The sequence below is a fragment of the Henckelia pumila genome, chromosome 1 (assembly GCF_033568475.1).
Source record: "Henckelia pumila isolate YLH828 chromosome 1, ASM3356847v2, whole genome shotgun sequence".
NCBI classification, from domain to species: Eukaryota; Viridiplantae; Streptophyta; class Magnoliopsida; order Lamiales; family Gesneriaceae; genus Henckelia; species Henckelia pumila.
The window spans coordinates 20705651-20727478 of record NC_133120.1 but is presented as its reverse complement, the minus strand read 5'-3'; positions in this window follow the sequence as shown (position 1 = coordinate 20727478).

The following is a 21828-nucleotide window of genomic DNA, read 5'->3' as shown; positions in this document are numbered from 1 at the left end:
TCGGAACCCGAGAGCAGGGTTATGAAGCCCGCTCGATCGGGTGTTTTTCACCGATCGAGCGAGGCACTGTTTATTCTAATTTTTTTAAATTTTTTTTTTTACTTTGCTCTTGGTTTATGTTATTGATGATTAATGAATGTTAATTGTTCATTAATTGCCCTAAGATGAGATTAGCAACCCGAGGTCCTCACAACAGGTGGTATCAGAGCATATGATTTTTGGACTGAGATAGAAGTTGAGCGGGGTAGATTGAGTCGCATGCATGTATTGTATTGCATAGATGAATGAATTACTTGATGTTACATGAATTGCATGCGAGTATGATTTACTGTTACAGAAATGCATGTTGTACTGATTTAAGAATTACATGTTTAGATGATTATGTGAATGCTTATAAGCATGTTTTATTTCTGAAAACCATGTGATTGGTAAATTAAGTATGCAATAATAGAATTGAGATTATAAGCTTTGATACTGATTGTATTTTATAATCTCTGTGATGTTTACAAGATTTTTTTTTAAATTTTGTAATATTATGTTTTGGGTGAAGTAAGCATCCAGATTGAACAGAATGGTATTCTTTGGGTGAGGTAAGCGCCCAGATTAAATAGAACAGTACATCTTAGGTACAGTAAACACCTCAAAATGAGCAGAACAGTATACCATAGAACTGTGGATACTATATTGACATTGATGGAGCTATTTCTACAGAGATTTCAGATGTATAATCCACAATTTTGAATGGTACAGAAAATGCTATTGCATGTACTAGTTGATTCAAAAAGCTTGATATATTGTTCGAGTTTTTGGTTTTAAATACTCAGCATGAACATAGAATTGAGCTGATTGATTATCAACTTCAAAATTAAGCAAAAGATAGTGGATTGTTACGAAAAAAAAACAAATTTGTAGAAAGCAGCGATATGTTAATTTAGTGACAGATGTTTTGAACAGACTGTCATTAATAGTTCCTTTTCGCAGCAGATAGAACAGATAACAAAGCAGAATATGTCTAGAAAATAGAATATGCTAATCTGAAGATGATTCTCTGAGACAGAAGGAAATTTTAGATACGCCACAGTATGTGAGACAATCACAATCTCAGCCAAAATTTCCAATACAAAGTAGATCAGAGGTAAGAGATAGTGGCAGCAACAGTAAAGATTACCTGAAGCTTAAGAGCAACAACTTAAGAGATATGGAAGTATTTCCTTGAGTTTAAATGTACCGAGACCCAAACTAATTTGAGTCAGAATGCAGAGTATGATTGTGGTTCTTGTACTCCTTGTTGAGGGAGATGTCCTTGAAAGAGTAGGTGCCCGGTGAGCCAACTTGTGGTTAAGGGCTTTTATGACTCTATGTATAAACAATCTTTTGGTTAATATAATTTACACTTTTATAATGGCATTTACTTTATCTTTTATCATATTATTATGTTGTGACATACTATAAGATGTTTAGATGAAGACCTTGAATATACTATAGCGTATGTAAGATGTGGTAGCACATGGGGATGACTATCATGAAACACATCTTATAGTCACTGTATATTCTAAATAGTTCCTAGTCGATTGAGTCGTCCGTTAATAAGGATAAGGATCGCTCGATATTGACACTAGCATTTGCGATGCCGAGTACCACGTTTCATTGGTATGGAACATAGAGATGTTCAAAGCATGCAAATGGATATTCATATGATGAATGATCGAACTACCCTATCCGGACTTTCCAAATGGTTATCACTTATCGAGTGGATAAAGTCCGCGGTTTTGGTTGTACACCATTATTCCTTACTACTTGAAACATCATTGAGACTCTATATGCTAGTACTGTACTTTGACTCGTTTACCGACTCTATTGGGGTCATCAGGTGTCAAGATTGGGTACAGTTACGACACATATAGAAGTCGATGCTTTGTTGTCAAGGATTCACCACATACTTGAAAGTGTGGATATCCTATGCAATCTGAGGAGATATTAGTGTGACGAATCTCTGGCCAGAGTACATGATGTGTTTTAGGTTACTTGGTTTCCTAATAGCACATGCGATGTCACTATTTGATCTTCAAGATGCATTGCATAGTTATCGAATCTCGAACGACTCTCGATTTACCAATGGTTGTTGATTCGATCGGGATATATGGATGAAGGGACCGTACTGTACGCTAACCAAAATCTATTGGTTCTTGCAGGCACTATCAGTGATACCTAGGGAATCATGGGGCGATGTTGCTAGGCGCTCTTACCATGATTCGATGGGCAAGTCGGAAATTGTTGTTCCGAGTCACAAGGAGTTGTGAGCCCACGGCTAGCTGTATCCCTGAACCATTGAGGGTCACACAAGTAATGGACTTTTAATCCCCGTTGAGATAATTAAATTTAAAGAGTTAAATTTAGTGAATAAAGAAGTGGGACTTCTTATTTAAAAGTAGAGGGAATAAGATTTCCTAAAATGACATAGTGATGGACATTTTTGGAAACCACTGAATTCGGATTCAGAAAATTTATCTCGACTTTAAAAGATGCAGAAATGGTTTCTGTACACATTGGTGAAATTGGTTTATCAATCTGAGTCACAATGAATTTTATATTAATTTCTGAACATGCGGGCTTTGCTTGTCAAGCTTAAACTTATGACTAATGGGCCCTAAGCTGTTAGCAGCCCACATTATAAATAAGTTATTGTAGTACAGAAATTAAACAACCTAGGTCATAATTTCGAAAACCTAGAGAGCCTCCTCTCTTGAAATTCGGCCGACCCCTCCCCCTCTCTCACAGAGTTCGAAATTCCAGTCTGTGAATTTTTGAATTTGCAGACTGATTTAACAGATCATATCTGTTCTATCTCATCGTAGAAACTTCTGATAGACTTTCTTATGCATTCTATCAAAGGAATTAAACTTCTGTTCGTGGACCTGATTGAAGAATCGTTCGTTCATCAGTTCCTAGGATATACAACAAGAGCAGTTTAATCTGTTGGTGTCCATAATCTCGCTTCGAGATTTTAAGGTAAAATTTATATTGTTTAAATTTTATGTTATCAATTTTAATCTTAGGAATTTGATATCCATATGGAATCGTTCCATATAAAATTTTAAAACTTCCGCTGCATCGGATATCACTTTCTTTTTGATTCGGAGGACAACCGTGTTCCAACAGTGATATCAGAGCCAGGCTTTTCTCGGATTTTACGATTAAAATATTGGTCAATTGTACAAGCCTCGATTTTTCAGAAAAATAAAACAAAAAAAAAAAAATTTTAATTTTCTGGGGGACTTCCCGCTGCCTGCGCGCAGGGTGCCTGTGCGCAGCTGTGCCGCGGATGCGACCCAGCAGCCCAGCGTGCGCGGCTAGGGCAAACATTGCCCTAGCCCAGCGCGCAGCTGGGCCGCGCCGAGCAGCTAAGCGAAGGGCTGGGCCCCCGGCCCGATTGTCGGGGACTGCCCGGGATCGTCCCGGGCAGCCCAGAAAAATTAAAATTTTAAAATTTTTTTTTTTTGAAATTTTGAATTTCAGCCTGTTAATTGTTATCGAGCCCAGTTTTTGGCCCGATTGAAAATTTTTTCAGTTGGTCCACGAGGCAATGAGTCAAAATTGTTTGAGCCCAAAATTTTTAAGAAAAATTAATTTTTGGATAAATTTTGAAATTTGGAAATTTATAAATTTAATCCAATAAATTAAATCTTTAATTATTAATTTTGGTACAATTGATAATAAAATATGATTTTATGTATAAAATTGGATTTTATATGTAAAATATGATTTTATGGATAAACTAGATAAAATATGATTTTATATATAAAATAAGATTTTATGTATGAAATATGATTTTATCTATATATATTTATTGTCATTGCATGATATCCAATAAATTAATTTTTGAATTAAATGTTATTGGATAAGGATGATAGATTGCCATGACCAATATTATAGGTGTATGTTAGGTTGTTTACATTTTGTTTTATTATTGATTGTTTGGTTTTATTAATGGGCCTGGTTTATGGCCCAAATTTGATTTTATCATTTGTAATAAAAGTGGACCTGGTTTATGGCCCGTTCCCACCCCTATAATGTATCCCTTTATTTGTCATAGTAATTTATTGTAAATTCACTAGAAATAGTGGGAGAGTTTGAAGATGGAGGTGGGACCAGCAAGCAATGATAAAGACTGAAGAAATGTAAATTAGAAGCACAATGTAATAGGATTGCATTGCATACTTGCATATCACCTAGGATTGGACTTAGACTCGTGATTGGCAACCACGGGTCGATTAGTAATGGAATCGATCATCCTAAAATATAATATATGATATTATCGTCGTATGCATGTTTAGACTAAATTGTATGAATCCCGCAAGCATACAAATTTTAAATGATGAGACAAATTTTCAAAATTAAAAATCCCTCATTTTAAATATAATTTAAAATTGATATCAAGATAAATAAAGGAAATTTAAATATTGTTTAAATGTTCCTACCTTCCATCAACGATCAATGTATGAGATGCTACCCGCGGATACGGTCCGGCTCATATTATTGGGGGGGCCCGTTCGTCGGAAACCTGTACATTGGATCGACACATGTTGTAAGTTGGATGGAACTCCCATGGGATTGGCTCATATTATTGGGGATCAACATGGCGACCGTCCATCACAACTTAATATTGATGGGTCATCTTGACGTGTCACAATAAACGGCGTCATATTATTGGGCCCTTATTGGACATGAGGTAAAAACATGGAGGTTGCTTTGGAAGCAATTGGGCTCTACCATTTGAAAATTATGGTTGGCTGATATTATTCGGGACTATAGTTTGTCAATTGGACTCCATGTTCCCACTAAAGAAAATGTTTCTCGTTTTCACTAGAGGGTAGTGAAATCGTTAAAATAGTGGGAGTGAGATTCATAAAATAAATTTTGCCTTATTTTATGTCTTAGTAAATTAATTAAACAATCACTGATTATTGTCTGTTTCTTTTCAGTATTTCATTAAGATGAATTCGCGCAATCCACTATTCTCTATTCTCGAACAAAACAAACTGACTGGCGCAAACTATACGGAATGGTTCCGTAAGTTGAAGATTGTCTTGACCTCGGAGAAGATGTTATACGTGTTAGAAAAATCTCCTCCGAAGGAAGCACCAGCTAATATAAGTCCGGAAGAGTTGGCCAAACTTGATAAATGGTGGGACCATGATATCAAGGCCAAATGCTATATGCAAGCTTCGATGTCTGATGAACTCCAGAGGCGATTTGAGGATACCGTGAATGCTGCTGACCTTCACGCACAACTCAAGGAACTTTTTGGGGCTCAATCGAGAGCTGAAAGGTTCGCTACTGTAAAAGAGTTAATGACGTGTCACATGCGTGAAGGGACTTTGGTCCGTGATCATGGGGTACGCGTGATTTGGCTCATTCAGAAATTGGTAACACTTGAATTGGTATTTGAGCATGAACTCAATGTGGACTTATTACTTCTCTCTCTTCCTTCATCGTTTGAGGGTTTTGTGGTGAATTTCAATATGAACAAGATAGAGGCCTCCCTTGAAGAGATGGTCAATATGCTTGTAACTTATGAAGCCACATTAAAGAAGGATAAACCGGTACTCTTGGTTGGATCCTCTTCTAACTCTAAGAAGGGGCCAAATGAAAAGGGTAAGAAACGTTTTGCCCCACCAAAGAAAACAGTACCGAAGAAGAAGGGCAAGACAAAGGCTTCTAACGGGAACAAAGATGATGATACTTGCCATCACTGCAAGAAACCCGGTCATTGGAAACGTAACTGCAAGGAATATCTCGAGCAGTTGCGAACTGCAAAGGGTATGTTTTACATTGAAATAAATGTTTCACTTAATACTACTTCTTGGGTATTGGATACCGGATGTGGATCTCACATTTGCAATGATTTGCAGGTGATGACAAGAAGTCGTAAGCTTAGGATGGTGAGACCCAGCTGAGGCTCGGAAATGGTTCTAGAGTTGAAGCCAAAGCTGTGGGAGACGTTTATTTAATTTTGCAGAACGATTTTAAGTTACTTTTGAAAGATGTTTTATTTGTTCCAGACTTGATTAAAAACATTATTTCTGTTTCTATGCTTGATAGAGATGGTTTTTCTTGCAATTTTGTGAATGTGATTTGCAATATTTACAAGAATGAATGTTTAATTGGAAATGGACAACTTAAAAACGATCTATATAACTTAAAATTAAAAGACGTTCCAATAAATTATGTTGATAAACCGATAACAACGAACAAAAGGAAAATCGATAGTCAAAACCCGGCAAACCTTTGGCATGCTAGGTTAGGTCATATTTCCTCAAGGAGGATGAACAAGCTAGTGGGAGAGGGCATGTTTGAAATGTCTGATATTAACTCTCTACCTACTTGTGAATCCTGCCTGAAAGGAAAAATGACTAAATCTCCTTTCAAAGGAAAACCTGAGCGTAGTCAAAATCTTTTGGATTTGATCCATACAGATGTTTGCGGACCATTTAGTATTGGTACAAATTTTGGTCACACCTACTTCATTACCTTTACTGATGATTATTCAAGGTATGGGTACTTATATTTGATGAAATATAAGTCTGAATCATTTGAAAAGTTCAAAGAATTCAAGGCTGAAGTAGAAAACAAACTAGGTAAGAGTATTAAAGCACTTCGATCGGATCGAGGTGGAGAATACTTGAGTACCGAGTTTTTGAGCTATCTAAAAGAGAATGGGATTCTCTCTCAGTGGACTCCTCCTATGACACCTCAGCTGAATGGAGTTTCGGAGCGTCGTAATCAAACATTGTTGGACATGGTTCGATCTATGATGAGCTTCACTGAGCTCCCACCTTCGTTTTGGGGCTATGCTCTTGAAACGGCGGTATTGTTGTTGAACAACGTCCACACTAAAGCAGTGAACAAAACATCATACGAGTTATGGAATGGCAAAGCTCCTAAGTATTCGTCCTTGAGGATTTGGGGATGTCCTGCTTACGTGAAGCAGACAGTGGGAGATAAGTTGGATAGTCGATCCACCTTATGTTATTTTGTAGGGTATCCGAATAATTCAATCGGATATTATTTTTATCATCCTACTGAAACAAAAGTGTTTGTTTCAAGGAATGCCACCTTCTTGGAGAAGGAGTTCTTATTGGATAAGAAAGGCAAGATGATGGAACTCGAAGAAATTCGAGAAGAACCCGAGTACAAAATAACGATCCTATACCTCAAGAATCATCACAAGACACGCCTATTACTAGAAGATCCGAGAGGACTTCTAGGCCTCCTATTAGATATGGTCTTCTTCTTGAAGGGGATCAAAGTGAACCCGACATTGGATGTGATCCAAGAAACTTCAAGGAAGCAATTTCTGATGCGGATTCGAATTTATGGCTTGAAGCTATGCAGTCGGAAATAGATTCGATGCATACAAACCAAGTTTGGTATTTAGTAGATCCTCCCGATGGAATTGTTCCAATAGAGTGTAAATAGATCTATAAGAGAAAACTTGGGCCTGATGGAAAGGTACTGACCTATAAGGCACGATTGGTGGCAAAAGGTTATACTCAAAGACAAGGAGTTGACTATGATGAAACCTTTTCACCAGTCGCAATGTTCAAGTCCATAAGAATCCTTATTGCCATAGCAGCATGGTATGACTATGACATATGGAAAATGAATGTGAAGACTGCATTTCTTAATGGAAACATTAAGGAAGAAATCTATATGATGCAGCCTGAGGGATTCACATCCATGGGAAGCGAGCATAAGGTATGTAAGCTTCAGAGATCAATTTATGGTCTCAAACAAACATCAAGAGGTTGGAACCAGAAATTTGATGAAACAATAAAGGATTTTGGTTTCATCAAGAACCCGGAGGAACCGTGCGTGTACAAGAAAGTAGTTAAGGATGCAGTAACATTCTTAGTACTTTATGTTGATGACATCCTACTCATTGGGAATGATGTAGGGATGTTGCAGTCAACAAAGATATGGTTATCAGGTAGATTTTCGATGAAGGATTTGGGTGAGGCATCCTACATTCTTGGGATACAGATCTATAGGGATAGATCTAAGAGAATGATAGGACTTACTCAAGCTACCTACATCGACACTATATTGAAAAGGTTTTCAATGGATGAGTCCAAGAGAGGACATCTACCTATGTGCCATGGAGTCTCTCTATCCAAGTCTATGTGTCCCAAGACTGACGAAGAGATAGAGAAAATGACACACATACCATATGCATCAGCCATAGGGAGTATCATGTATGGGATGATATCTACCAGACCGGATGTGGCATTTGCTCTGAGTGTCACGAGCAGATATCAAGCCAATCTCGGTCAAATGCATTGGAAAGTCGTGAAGGATATTCTTAAGTACTTGAGAAGAACTAAGAATATATTCATGGTTTATGGAGGAAGAGAACAGAAATTGGAAGGCTATACCGACTCTAGCTTCAAAAGTGACGTGGATGACTCGAAGTCAACCTCTGGATTTGTTTTCATGCTCAATGGCGGTGCTGTCTCTTGGAAGAGTTCCAAGCAGGACACCACAGCGGATTCCACCATTGAGGCAGAATACATTGCGGCATCAGCTGCTGCTAAAGAGGCAGTTTGGATGAGGAATTTCGTCCAAGAGTTGGGCGTTATTCCTGAAGCTGTTGGTCCAGTCCCGGTGTACTGTGACAACATGGGTGCCATTGCTCAGGGAAAGGAACCAAGGTCTCATCAAAGATCCAAACACGTACTGAGAAAATACCACATCATCCGGGAGATCGTGGAAAGAGAAGACATCACTGTCGAGAGAGTGGCCTCTGCAGATAATATCGCTGATCCACTTACTAAGCCCTTGCTAGGACCATTATTTGACAAACATTGCGAAGCAATGGGACTACGTAGTATGACTAGTTGGTTTTAGGGCAAGTGGGAGATTGAAAGAGTAGGTGCCCGGTGATCCAACTTGTGGCTAAGGGCTTTTATGACTCTATGTATAAACAATCTTTTGGTTAATATAATTTACACTTTTATAATGGCATTTACTTTATCTTTTATCATATTATTATGTTGTGACATAATATAAGATGTTTAGATGAAGACCTTGAATATACTATAGTGTATGTAAGATGTGGTAGCACATGAGGATGACTATCATGAAACACATCTTATAGTCACTGTATATTCTAAACAGTTCCTAGTCGATTGAGCCGTCCGTTAACAAGAATAAGGATCGATCGAGATTGAGACTAGCATTTGCGATTCCGAGTACCACGTTTCATTGGTATGGAACATAGAGATGTTCAAAGCATGCAAATGGATATTCATATGATGAATGATCGAACTACCCTATCCGGACTTTCCAAGTGGTTATCACTTATCGAGGGGATAAAGTCCGCGGTTTTGGTTGTACACCATTAGTCCTTACTACTTGAAACATCATTGAGACTCTATATGCTAGTACTGTACTTTGACTCGTTTACCGACTCTATTGGGGTCATCAGGTGTCGGGATTGGGTACAGTTACGACACATATAGGAGTCGATGCTTTGTTGTCAAGGATTCACCACATACTTGCAAGTGTGGATATCCTATGCAATCTGAGGAGATATTAGTGTGACGAATCTCTGGCCAGAGTACATGATGTGTTTTAGGTTACTTGGTTTCCTAGTAGCACATGCGATGTCACTATTTGATCTTCAAGATGCATTGCATAGTTTTCGAATCTCGAACGACTCTCGATTTACCAATGGTTATTGATTCGATCGGGATATATGGATGAAGGGACCGTACTGTACGCTAACCAAAATCTATTGGTTCTTGCAGGCACTATCAGTGATACCTAGGGAATCATGGGGCGATGTTGCTAGGCGCTCTTACCATGATTCGATGGGCAAGTCGGAAATTGTTGTTCTGAGTCACAAGGAGTTGTGAGCCCACGGCTAGCTGTATCCCTGAACCATTGAGGGTCACACAAGTAATGGATTTTTAATCCCCGTTGAGATAATTAAATTTAAAAAGTTAAATTTAGTGAATAAAGAAGTGGGACTTCTTATTTAAAAGTAGAGGGAGTAAGATTTCCTAAAATGGCATAGTGATGGACATTTTTGGAAACCACTGAATTCGGATTCAGAAAATTTATCTTGACTTTAAAAGATGCAAAAATGGTTTCTGTGCACATTGGTGAAATTGGTTTATCAATCTGAGTCACGATGAATTTTATATTAATTTCTGAACATGCGGGCTTTGCTTGTTAGGCTTGAACTTATGACTAATGGGTCCTAAGCTGTTAGCAGCCCACATTATAAATAAGTTATTGCAGTACAGAAATTAAACAACCTAGGTCATAATTTCGAAAACCTAGAGAGCCTCCTCTCTTGAAATTCGGCCGACCCCTCCCCCTCTCTCACAAAGTTCGAAAATCCAGTCTGTGAATTTTTTAATATGCAGACTGATTTAACAGATCATATCTGTTCTATCTCATCGTAGAAACTTCTGATAGACTTTCTAGTGCAGTCTATCAAAGGTATTAAACTTCTGTTCGTGGACCTGATTGAAGAATCGTTCGTTCATCAGTTCCTGGGATATACAACAAGAGCAGTTTAATCTGTTGGTGTCCATAATCTCGCTTCGAGATTTTAAGGTAAAATTTATATTGTTTAAAGTTTATGTTATCAATTTTAATCGTAGGAATTTAATATCCATATGGAATCGTTCCATATAAAATTTTAAAACTTTCGCTGCACCGGATATCACTTTTTTTTTTATCCGGAGAACGACCGTGTTCCAAAAGTCCTGGCAATCAGTCTAGAGGAATTTCAGACAAATGTAATCGGTACAAGCAAGTGAGATATCTTGTGAAAATGTATCCTACCCAGAAAAGATTAAAGGGAAATCAGACTAAAGATCAATTTCAGAAATATACAGTGGCTCAGACGTATATTGCACCTGGACAGAAAACTACAGGTAATACATTTATTTTTGTTTTGTTATTAATAACCTGTTTTTGTTGTTGGTGCAGGATATATATATATTGAAAGCTAAAATTTTTGCTATGCTATGATCTTGGTATCAAAAGACAGAATCAAAGAATTTAACAGAGAAATTGAGCTATAGATTTAAAGAAATCAGATTGATTATGATTTTGCTAGTACTTGGAATATTGATTTATGTTGCATGATAGATGAATATGCATTAACCAAGTACAGAATAGAAGAAATATCATAAGATTGAGTGCCAGACATAAGTAAGCTAGAGTAGTATGAGCAAAAAGTTCATATAAATATGATGTTATGCTATGGAATCTCGAACTCAGATTCTGTTTATGTTGGTATGTATTCAGGTTGATTACAGAAAAGTTCCGACATAAGTATATTTTATGCATTAGATATGCTATGAACTGAACCAGCATTGGTAGATATGCCAATGGTTCGAATTCCAGAGATATTCCAGATAAGATCTTGAACTTTATGTTCAGCTGAAAACGGGAATCAATAGAGATTTGATCAACTTATGAATTGAATCTTGATAATAAAGGTTATATAGATTAGATCATGATACGAACATCAGTTACAGTGGAGTATTTCTTTGATTATGCTGAAACTATTACATCAGATTGGAGCTATAATTCTTGAATTATTGGATATTGATTGGCTCTTAGCGCGCATTTCTTTCTGTATAGAGCATGTGTTGATTTACTCATTCTGAGTTATGCGATGCAAGTGAGTTGTTTTCACTTAGCAGAGTTTGTTATCCAGAAGATTTGATTTTGGATGACCTTGATTGAGAGATTTTCTCAATCTTGATTTATTCTTTTGATTTGAGAATTATGAATCCTTGATGAATTTTTTAGCATATTCTAAGATGACTCGTAACTGATAGTTAGTTAGAATATCATCCAGAATTTTTGGGTTGATAGTATGCAGTGTCAGCAATTTGGGAAACAGAAAGAGAAAAGAACATGAGCATATGAATAAATTGAATTCAGATTTCTGTGTTTTTTTATTTGAATTTGCAGATAACTGAATCACAGTTGAGCAAGATTTGCTTAAGCAGATTGAATAAACACAGAAAGTCGATCAAAGTAGTTATGAATTCAGTAGAAAATACCAGCTTAAGACATGAATTAAGACCTCAGATCAGAATGGATAGATTTTGTGTAAATACTTATATGATGGTGCTAGATACTTCAGAAAAGAGATATCAGATTCTGATGGAAATGCCCAACAGTAAGTACATTATCTATTCAATAGGCTTTATGTTAGAAGAAAAGAAAGCATATGTGACAGAAATTATACGTTTCAGAGTCACAACATATAAAGAGTTTCAGTTGAACGAGTTGCAAAACATTAACCAGATAGGTTAAATGATATATTAGCAACTCCAGAATCGAAATAAGAATGTATTTCAACAGATTATGTTTCTACACTATCAAAATCAGTAAGAATTTTGATACAGACTGTGATAGTTATTGTCAGATTGAGTAGATATACTCTATACGATGACAAATAAATGTGACCAGATGGCTGATATGTAGGTCAAAATTGTATGAGATTACATCGTAAGCCGAGAATTATTGTTTCAGATTGAGACTTTAGGTTTACTATGGAGTTCTGGTACAGATTGTCAGAAACTGTGAATACTCTTAGATATGAGAGTATAACATAATATCCTTAGCCTAATGGATAGTCAGATTAGACTAACCAGATTTTGAGGATATAATCAGATTTGACAGATTATCATATTGGATTATCCAGATTGTAGAATATGGTAAGAATTGTGGTGCTAGATTTAGGCACTACATGATTATATTGATTATCAGCAGCTATCAGATTGATATAGAAATAGTTGTTTCAGACAGCAGCAGAAGATACAAAAGATCGAACTTCTTTTCTTTTGAAAAAAAATATGTTTCAGCGGCCTCAGACATCAGGCCAGACTTAATCAGAAAAAGGATAAAGAAAAGTACAGATTGAGTCAGAAGATAAGAAAATCAGATAAGATCTACATATTCAGAATGTAGATTGATGTTTCAGATCTTGAAACGATAAGCAAAATGACATTATCAGTGTAATACATGATGTTTTGTCAGTGTAGAGAACTATTTAGCAAAGAATAGCAAGTCGTCATCAAAGATGAATGACATTGTATGAGATTTCAGACCGAGTTAGTGTTTTCACTAACAGCTTTATTTTTTTTCGTTCGATCAGATTGATCAACTATATTCCATGTGTCTAAGCTGAGGAAGTATCAGTCAGATACTTGTTATGTACTTTAATCAGCAGAGGTAGATTTAGTAAAAGCCTGAGCTAATTCAAGCATTCCAAATCAGAGTTTGATCGGAAAAAGAGAAGCAATTCAGAAATAGATGCAATCACAGTAGCTAAGCAAAGTACACGAAAAGAAACACAGAATGGAAAAAAAAAATTTAAGACTAGATCCAAAGTAGATAAAGAAGTGAAAGAAAATAATCAGAACTACATGACTGAGTAAGTACTACTTTTATATTTCAGACAGTTTATTAGATTGATGCGATGAGATTCTTATGAATAAGTTGAAGAATATCAGCTAGAATTCTCTTTGAATCTCAATTAGTTGAAGCAAAAGTTGATACGATTTTGAAGTCATTAGCAAAAGTGAACTAGATTTGAGATCAAAAAGAAGAACAGTTCAGATGTAAGTTACTTTTGTGACTACATAACAAAGAATCGATATGATGGAAGAAGAGATCAGAAAGAAGAATAAGATAAGATATCAAAAAAGATATCTAGAGCTTATTCTAACTTATAGAATTGAAGTAAATATTACTTCAGTCAACTATCTATATTACCAGATTTCGTAATATGGATGAATGCGATTTCGAGGACGAAATCATATCTTAGATGGGGAGAATTTTAAGATCCTAAAAATATTCAATTATTAATTTCGGGAATAGAGATTTCAATTCCGAATGTGAGAAAATATTGATTGGAGAATTTATGGAAATTAAAGATTTAATTTCCGAGTTGAAAATATTTAATTTGAGAATGTACGAATTTTGAGATTTAAATTCCGGGAGTCTTAAATTAAAAGATTGAAATAGTCAATTTGAATATTTATGGAATTTAAGATTTAAATTCTACGTTTTGGGAATTAAAGAGAATTTAATTCAGAGGTAAAACTCGCGCAGGAGTCAATTTGCAAATATTGCAATTTTAAGGCCGAGATGATTTAATTTTAATTCGAGAATATTTAATTTGAGAATTTTTAGAGTTTAGAATTAAATTCTAATATTCTTAAATTAATAAGGATTGAAATTGAATTAAAAGATTGGCCGAGGACTGAATTGCAATTACCGAAGTTTTCAGGGACTAAACTACCATTATGTAATATATATCTCAAATTGAATTGATTACTCATCCATTCTCACGTTAATAGGCAGTAGGAAAGGAAGAAGAGAAGATTTCTTTTCAAACGCCATTTTTGGTCTTCTAAAGCTCCAGTAATTTGATATCCGTCCGTCAGAATTCAGATGTGAACATATATTCGCGATCACCACTTCGAGAGCTTTGTTTTGGTGTAAGTTTTATTTAGTTCTATCATACTTTGAATTTTGATAAAATATGGGGTATGATTATTATTGCATATATATGTTCATGAGTTAGCATCGATTGTATATTCGAAGACGGAACGGGAAAAGACTGTTGTTCCAATTTGATATGAATTATTGAAGTTTATTCGAAAATTCTGAATTCTGAATATGTGATGGAACGTGTATGTAAATGTGGATATGTTGAGGAAGATGATGAGAAGGGATTGTTATATGAGTTTGGAATTTGTTTCGGTTGCCGGTTTTTAGCCGTTACGCCGCCGAATCGCAAAACATCAAGCCTTTGTTATTGTAGATTGAATGAAGCTTGATTGGAGTTGGTATTGATCTTGTTTGATTGTCTATATATGCATTTCAAAATTGATTTGATCAAAAGCTTGCCGACTCAAGATTTCCGATTCGAAACAAGAAAAGTTTGAAGCAAGGTTGAAGCAATTTGCAATTGATATTGCATTGAGAAGTTGAGCAGCATTTTGAGATGATTCTATGGATTGTACTTTCATCTTTGAAGTATTGTCAGACTCGACATTGACTTATAAATGACAGCTATCCAGAAGGGATAGAACCCTCGAGATAGCTATTATTCTCGAGTAAATCACATACGTTCTTGCTATTGTTTTGTTATGTGCTTCTATGTGATTTATATGAGTTTTGATGCTTTGTTTGATTATGTGATTACATGTTCAAGATGTTTTATATTCTTTAATGCATACAGCTTATGTTGCATTCATCTTGAACTCCAGCCTGTAAAGCAAAAAGGGCAGATTAGCCTAGAGTGCGAAATGACGTTTGGAGAATTATAGTTGAGTGGCATGGATTGCAGCCTTCGCTTTCAGAGCCATAAGACTCTCTATAATTGCACCAAAGTCAGAGAATTAAAATACTTGATGTCGCCTCGATTGGGAGTGTCGGCGGTTTGATAGTTATTTTATTCCTCGGGATCCCAAAAAACCAAGCTTTATTGATATCAGCTTTGATAGCCTATTCTTCAAACATGCATTGCATTTATTTTATAGCATTAGATGAGATGCTATTTTTATTGCATGTTTTGTTATTTATACTGGGATTTATTCTCACCGGAGTTTTCCGGCTATTGCTATATTTTGTATGTGTGCATTGCAATAGGTGGGGCAGGAGCTGGTCAGACTTGACATGGATAGCTCGAGATAGAGTCTTAGCACGTGGTGACTCGGGTTTTTAAGCAAGAGAACATGTATTATAGATTGTGGAACATGTTTTAGTTTGATTTACTTGGAAACATGTTGTACAACTTCATGCTTTGGACTAGTATGTGATCTTGTAGTAATTGTAAAACTAGTCTACTATGTTGGAGACTTAGTATGTATGTCTATACCTGTTTTGGAATTGTTATATCATGCTCGTGGTATAGATTTGGCATGAAAATACTTATATAGAATTGGTTTTGATAGCAAAGAGTTTTGTTGTGTTTTTCTAGAAAACATGCTCGCTCGATTGGGTGATTATCACCGATCGAGCGCGGCCCTATATTTTGCAAAACAGGGGAATTGAGTTTATGGCTCGCTCGATCGGATGAAGTTCCCCGATCGAGTGAGGCCATAAATATTCGGAACCCGAGAGCAGGGTTATGTAGCCCGCTCGATCGGGTGTTTTTCACCGATCGAGCGAGGCACTGTTTATTCTAATTTTAAAAAAAAAATAAAAATTTTACTTTTTCTTGGTTTATGTAATTGATGATTAATTAATGTTAATTGTTCAATAATTGCCCTAAGATGAGATTAGCAACCCGAGGTCCTCACAGAATCCTACAAGGAAGGACTGAAGTTTACGATTGGATGACACTTTGTGGGCCTACCAAACCGCGTTCAAGATGCCGATTGGGATGTCCCCATATCGTCTGATTTTTGGAAAACCATGCCATCTCCATGGAATTAGAGCATAGAGCCTATTGGGCTATCAATAACTTTAACATGCAGATGGATGAGAGTGACGAGCATCGAAAGTTTCAGTTGCACGAATTAGAAGAGATACACAATGATGCATATGCCAGCTCCAAAATATACAAGTAAAAGACAAAGGTCTTCCATGACAAGATTATTTCCAGAAGGGAGTTCAAATTCGGTTAGAAAGTCCTTCTCTAACACTCACGACTTCGATTATTCCCAGGTAAGTTGCGTTGTAGATGAATTGGTCTGTTTGTTATTACTAATTTCTTTCCTCATGGGGCAGTTGAGATTCAAAGCTTGGAGACCTCGAAGATATTCAAGGTCAATGGACAGCGATTGAAACATTATCATGAAGGAATCCAAGAAAATGACGGAGAGGATGCGCAAGATCTCACACTCGATGGTTTGCCAGAAATTGCATGAATCGCAGCATACAGTCGAGCTATAAACTGTCAATTTAGCGCTGACTGGGAGGCAACCCAGTGTTCTTCGTTTCCTTTCCTATTATTTTTAGATTTCTAGTTCTTGTTCAATTCTTGTTTTTATTTTGTTTTTCGGAAAATAGAAAATTAAAAAAATATTTTTATTTTTTTTATCTCGCTCGATCGGTCAAGTTTTACCAATCGAGCGTGAATTTCTCTGGAAAAGTTTTCACTTAAAGCTCGCTCGGTCGGTCAAACTTTACCGATCGAGCGAGAATTTCTCTGCCTCAAAATTTTTGGTGAACATTTTAGCTCGCTCGATCGGTCACTTTCAACCGATCGAGCAAGGACTCTATTTCGCGATTAAAATCGCGATTCCCCTTTTCCCCCCCTCTCATTCTCTCTTCTCTATTCTTTCTAAATCCCTAAACCCCCAAACCTTTACCTCTCAATTCTCACTCAATTTTCATCTGAATCGCAGGCACACTTCCGCTCCGATCATCCTCTCTGTTACGCAGCTGCCCTGGTCATTATCTTCGGCCATCTCTCACTCGTACACATCCATCTCACCTTTGTTTCCTGGCCAATTTCTTTTCTTACTCCGCCGCCGGTTCACCTTGTTCCAAAAGTTAAATTGACGGCCTTTTCTCTACTACGCCACCACGCTGCTCATCAATTCCTTCCCCGAACAGCCACGCCAGCTCTCGTATTCTCCAATCACTCCGAGTTCGCGGGATTTTTTCCCATCTCTCTATTTCAGATTTATCATGTAACCTAAGCAATTTCGATGCACCGGAGAGTCTTCTAATCCACGTTTCGGGACCGTTGCTTCTTCACAAGCTCTTGCCGGAAAATTTGTATGCCAAGAGGCCCGTGATCAATACGATCACGCCAAGGTAAACCGCTCTCCTATTCCCGAACGCGGCATTTAACTTGATTACTCTAATCTCGAGATTTATCCTATGATTGTTTAACGTGGTTGGCAAGTATTTTGCAAACAACCTCCAGCCGCGATCGTCCCTATTGTGCGTGAATTTTACGCAAATGCTGCTGAGAGGACTGATGGGAAAACATTTGTCCGAGGGAAACTAATATCTTTTGAACCGAACGAATTGAATTCTTTTCTTGAAACTCCGGTTGTCGATAATTCACTTTATCAGAGCCTCAAACTCGACCCAGATTTTTATGAGGTAATCGGCCAACTGACCTACCCTGGAGCTTTGTGGCTTGATCCTGTTTCTTCCATGATTTTTAAGGAACGTTGTTTGCACTTGGTTTCGGACACCTGGTATATCTTCCTGACTCTGGGTCTGATGCCAATATTGCACACGAGTGAAGTTAATCTTGAGATTGCCTTACTTCTTTATGCTCTCGATATGGGTTGGCCGATAAATGTGGGATATGTGATACACAGCGAGATCCGACGATCGATTACTTCCACCGCCTTGGGTCTCTTCTTTTCGATCATTATCACAGCCCTGTGTATCCGCGCCGGTGTTATCACTCGTTCAGATGGAGAATTATTGCAGCCTATGCGGCCCGTGGACAAAGCTGCAATTGATGCTAAGAAAGACTATCGGATTAAGCACTTTGTGGAGGATGGCCGATTTGTTCTTCGTCGGGTACCTCCAAGGCCACCTCCACCTTATCGTTGCTCCCATGATGATTCCATCCGCGAGCTCACCGCCTTTGCCCATCACCAAAATGAATTCAATTATGTGGCCGCACATAACTCTCAAGCTATGGATGCTCTCATTCGTGGTATATCTATGCATCTCGACATTTATCAAGCTTCTGTCCTTGCTGCTCTACCATACCCGCCGCCCTTCCAGTTTCAGTAGGCCAGTCCTGTCCTTCCTCCCAAGCATGAAGAGGAGGAGGATGACAATAAGTAAACAAGGGGAGTTTTGTTTTGCTTTTTCATTGCATTGACATTTTGTTATTAGTTGTGTTTTTTGTTTTGAAGCATCGAGGGCAATGCTTAATTTAAGTGTGTGTGTGTGTGGGGGGGGGGGGGTGTTGCATTCAAGACATCGCATTTGTTTTTTGTTGAGTAGTTGCATTTAGTTCGTGAAATGTTGTGTCGTTGTTTCATGTTTGTTCGAATGCATGAGTTGAGGAAGAAATTATTGCCTATGATGAGGAAGTTGAGAAAAAAATGATTTTTTTTTGTGAAAATTTTTACTCTTGATTAGATATGAGAAACCGTAGGTTGATTGTTGAATATTTCAAGCACGCATGTTTACCGGTGAATTTTAGTGATGTATTAGATACTGTGGATATTTGTTGGACCATTGCACGATAATCAGTGTTTGTGGAACTTGATAGTTTTTGACTCTTCATGATCTCGTTGATATGACATATACACTTTTGGGCGCACCTTTTTGAAATTTTTTTTATAAAATATTGGTGAAAAATTAACTCCATCCGGGTTGCGAACAAAAAGATGGAAATTCTAATTATCTTGTTTGTGGCTAAGTATGTGTGTTGACCTCGGGTGCTAATCTCATCTTAAGGGGCAATTAATGAATAAGCATCATTAATTAGACAATAATAATTCAATCTGAATAAAATTAACGAGAACATTTGGCGACGCAAAACTATACATTTGGCGACGCAAAAATCACGTCGCAGAAAGAACCAAAATTATTATTTTTTAAATATGGGGTCATGCGCGGGCGCGCCTCCTGGGCTGCGCAAGCGCGCATGCTCCACGGCCAAAGAGCACCAGGGCTGCGCGGGCGCGCGGGCGTGCATGCCCTGCAGTTTTACTTGCCAAAAATCAAGTTCTTGTTGTTCTAAACATATCTGATCAGTTTACAACATTCTAAACATCTTAAATCAAGTTTATAAAGATCTAAGTACAAGATTTAAGGTAAAACATGATGTTTAGAACATAAGTATCTCATACATGTTTCTAAGGTGCAATACAATAAACTCAATTCTATGTTCTCAAAGCTCAAACTAAACCAACACCTTATAACATGTATTTGACGGCAATCTATTCTTAGCCCGAAGTCACCACATGCTAATATTTCTCAATCTCGAGCTATCCAAGCCACATCTGACTCGCTCATGCCCAAACCTTATGCAATGCACACATACAAACAAAGTAACACCCGGATACATCCGGTGAGAATAAATCTCAGTATGAAAGACATGCATATACACCATATAAGCATATTGAATCTTTATGCTATAAGAATTCTTAATCATCAAAACATGTAACAACATGTAAGCATAGAAATAGACTCCATTCTTAAATCCTTAAAGCATAGCAATCCATCTAAAGCAATATCATATCAAGCATATCAATACATTCATGTCTAGAATGACATATCACATCATGCTAGCATTTTTAACTGCATATTCAAAACCATATAAATCTCTAGGTTAATGCATAAATATAATGCATGTTTCAAGGAACAGCCTATCAAATCTGATACCAATAAATCTTAGTTCTTGGGATCTCGGGATAATAAAATCTTTAACCGACCACCAACTTACCCAATCGAGGTGGCGTTAAATATCTCAATTCCCTGACTTTGGTGCAACTATAGTGAGTCTTCTAGCTCTGGAAGTAAATCTACAATCCGTGCCACTCAACTACAGCCCTCCAAACGTCATATGCACTCTAGGCCAATCAGCCCTCTGTGCTTTTCAAGGTAGGGTTCAAGATGAATGAAACATAATCTTGATGCATTAAATCATACAAATACTAAAAAACATCTTGAACACACAATTCAATAAACATTCATAGTAATAATAGCAAGTAAATCACATAAGAGCACTTAAACAGATAAGTATGTGATTTTAGGAAAACTCGAAAACCACCACATTCTCGAGTTGTTCTACCAGACGAGGATAATGTCGAATAATACCTTTCGATCATAGCTTTGACATATTCAAACTCGGTAGCATCAAATCTGATGACGTATCTAACTTCTATTCATTTCACGCTTGCTAATCGACGTTGATAATTGATCAAATTCTTGATTCCACTTTTCTTGTTCAAATAACTCGAACTCGTCGATTCGACTACGATAACTTCAATATACAACTGAAATAAAGTGTACAATATGCTTATTATCATTCTCAAATCTGATATTTAGTGCTAAGTTCAATCTATAGCTGATATCGGATTTAATTTCAAACCGGCGGCGTAACAGTTCGAACTCGGTAATTCCGAAATCGCAAACATTAATAATTCAACCATATAAACCATTAATCATCACCAATTCATCAAATCATTCACGTTTACAACAGCCCCTAAATTTCATATTTTACACGATTCTTCAATAATTCGAAAACATGTCCAAACGACGATCTTTTCTCGATCCGTCCTAGATATGCTATCGTTGTATATACTAGAACATGTTTAAATAATCAAATCTGAATTCTAACAAAATCATAAAATTCAAACATGGTAGAACTTCATAAAACTTACGTCAAAACGTAGCACTCGAAGCCGTGATCACAAATATACGATCAATCGAAAATTCTACCGGACGGATTAATTTTTATCGAAGCTTGAAGCATCAAAAATGGCTTGGAATGAGTTTTTCCTCCATTCTCGGTTTCTTTACTGAAATTTCTGATGAATTCCCACATCCTTACACGTTTTTATGGCCACTTTCAAGTAAATTGCATTTTTGTCCCTAAACTTTGGCATAATTGCAAATCAGTCCGTGGACAAACAATTTAATTCAATTTAAATCCTAAATAATTTAAGAATATTTTAATTTAATTATAAACTCTAAATATTATCAAATTAAATATTCTCGGATTAAAATTAAATCATTTCGGACCTTATCGCATTTTACTCCTTGAACTTCTCCATATTTGCAAATTGGTCCTTGCTCGGATTTCATCCTCAAATTAAATCCTTGATATTTATAATCTTGGAATTT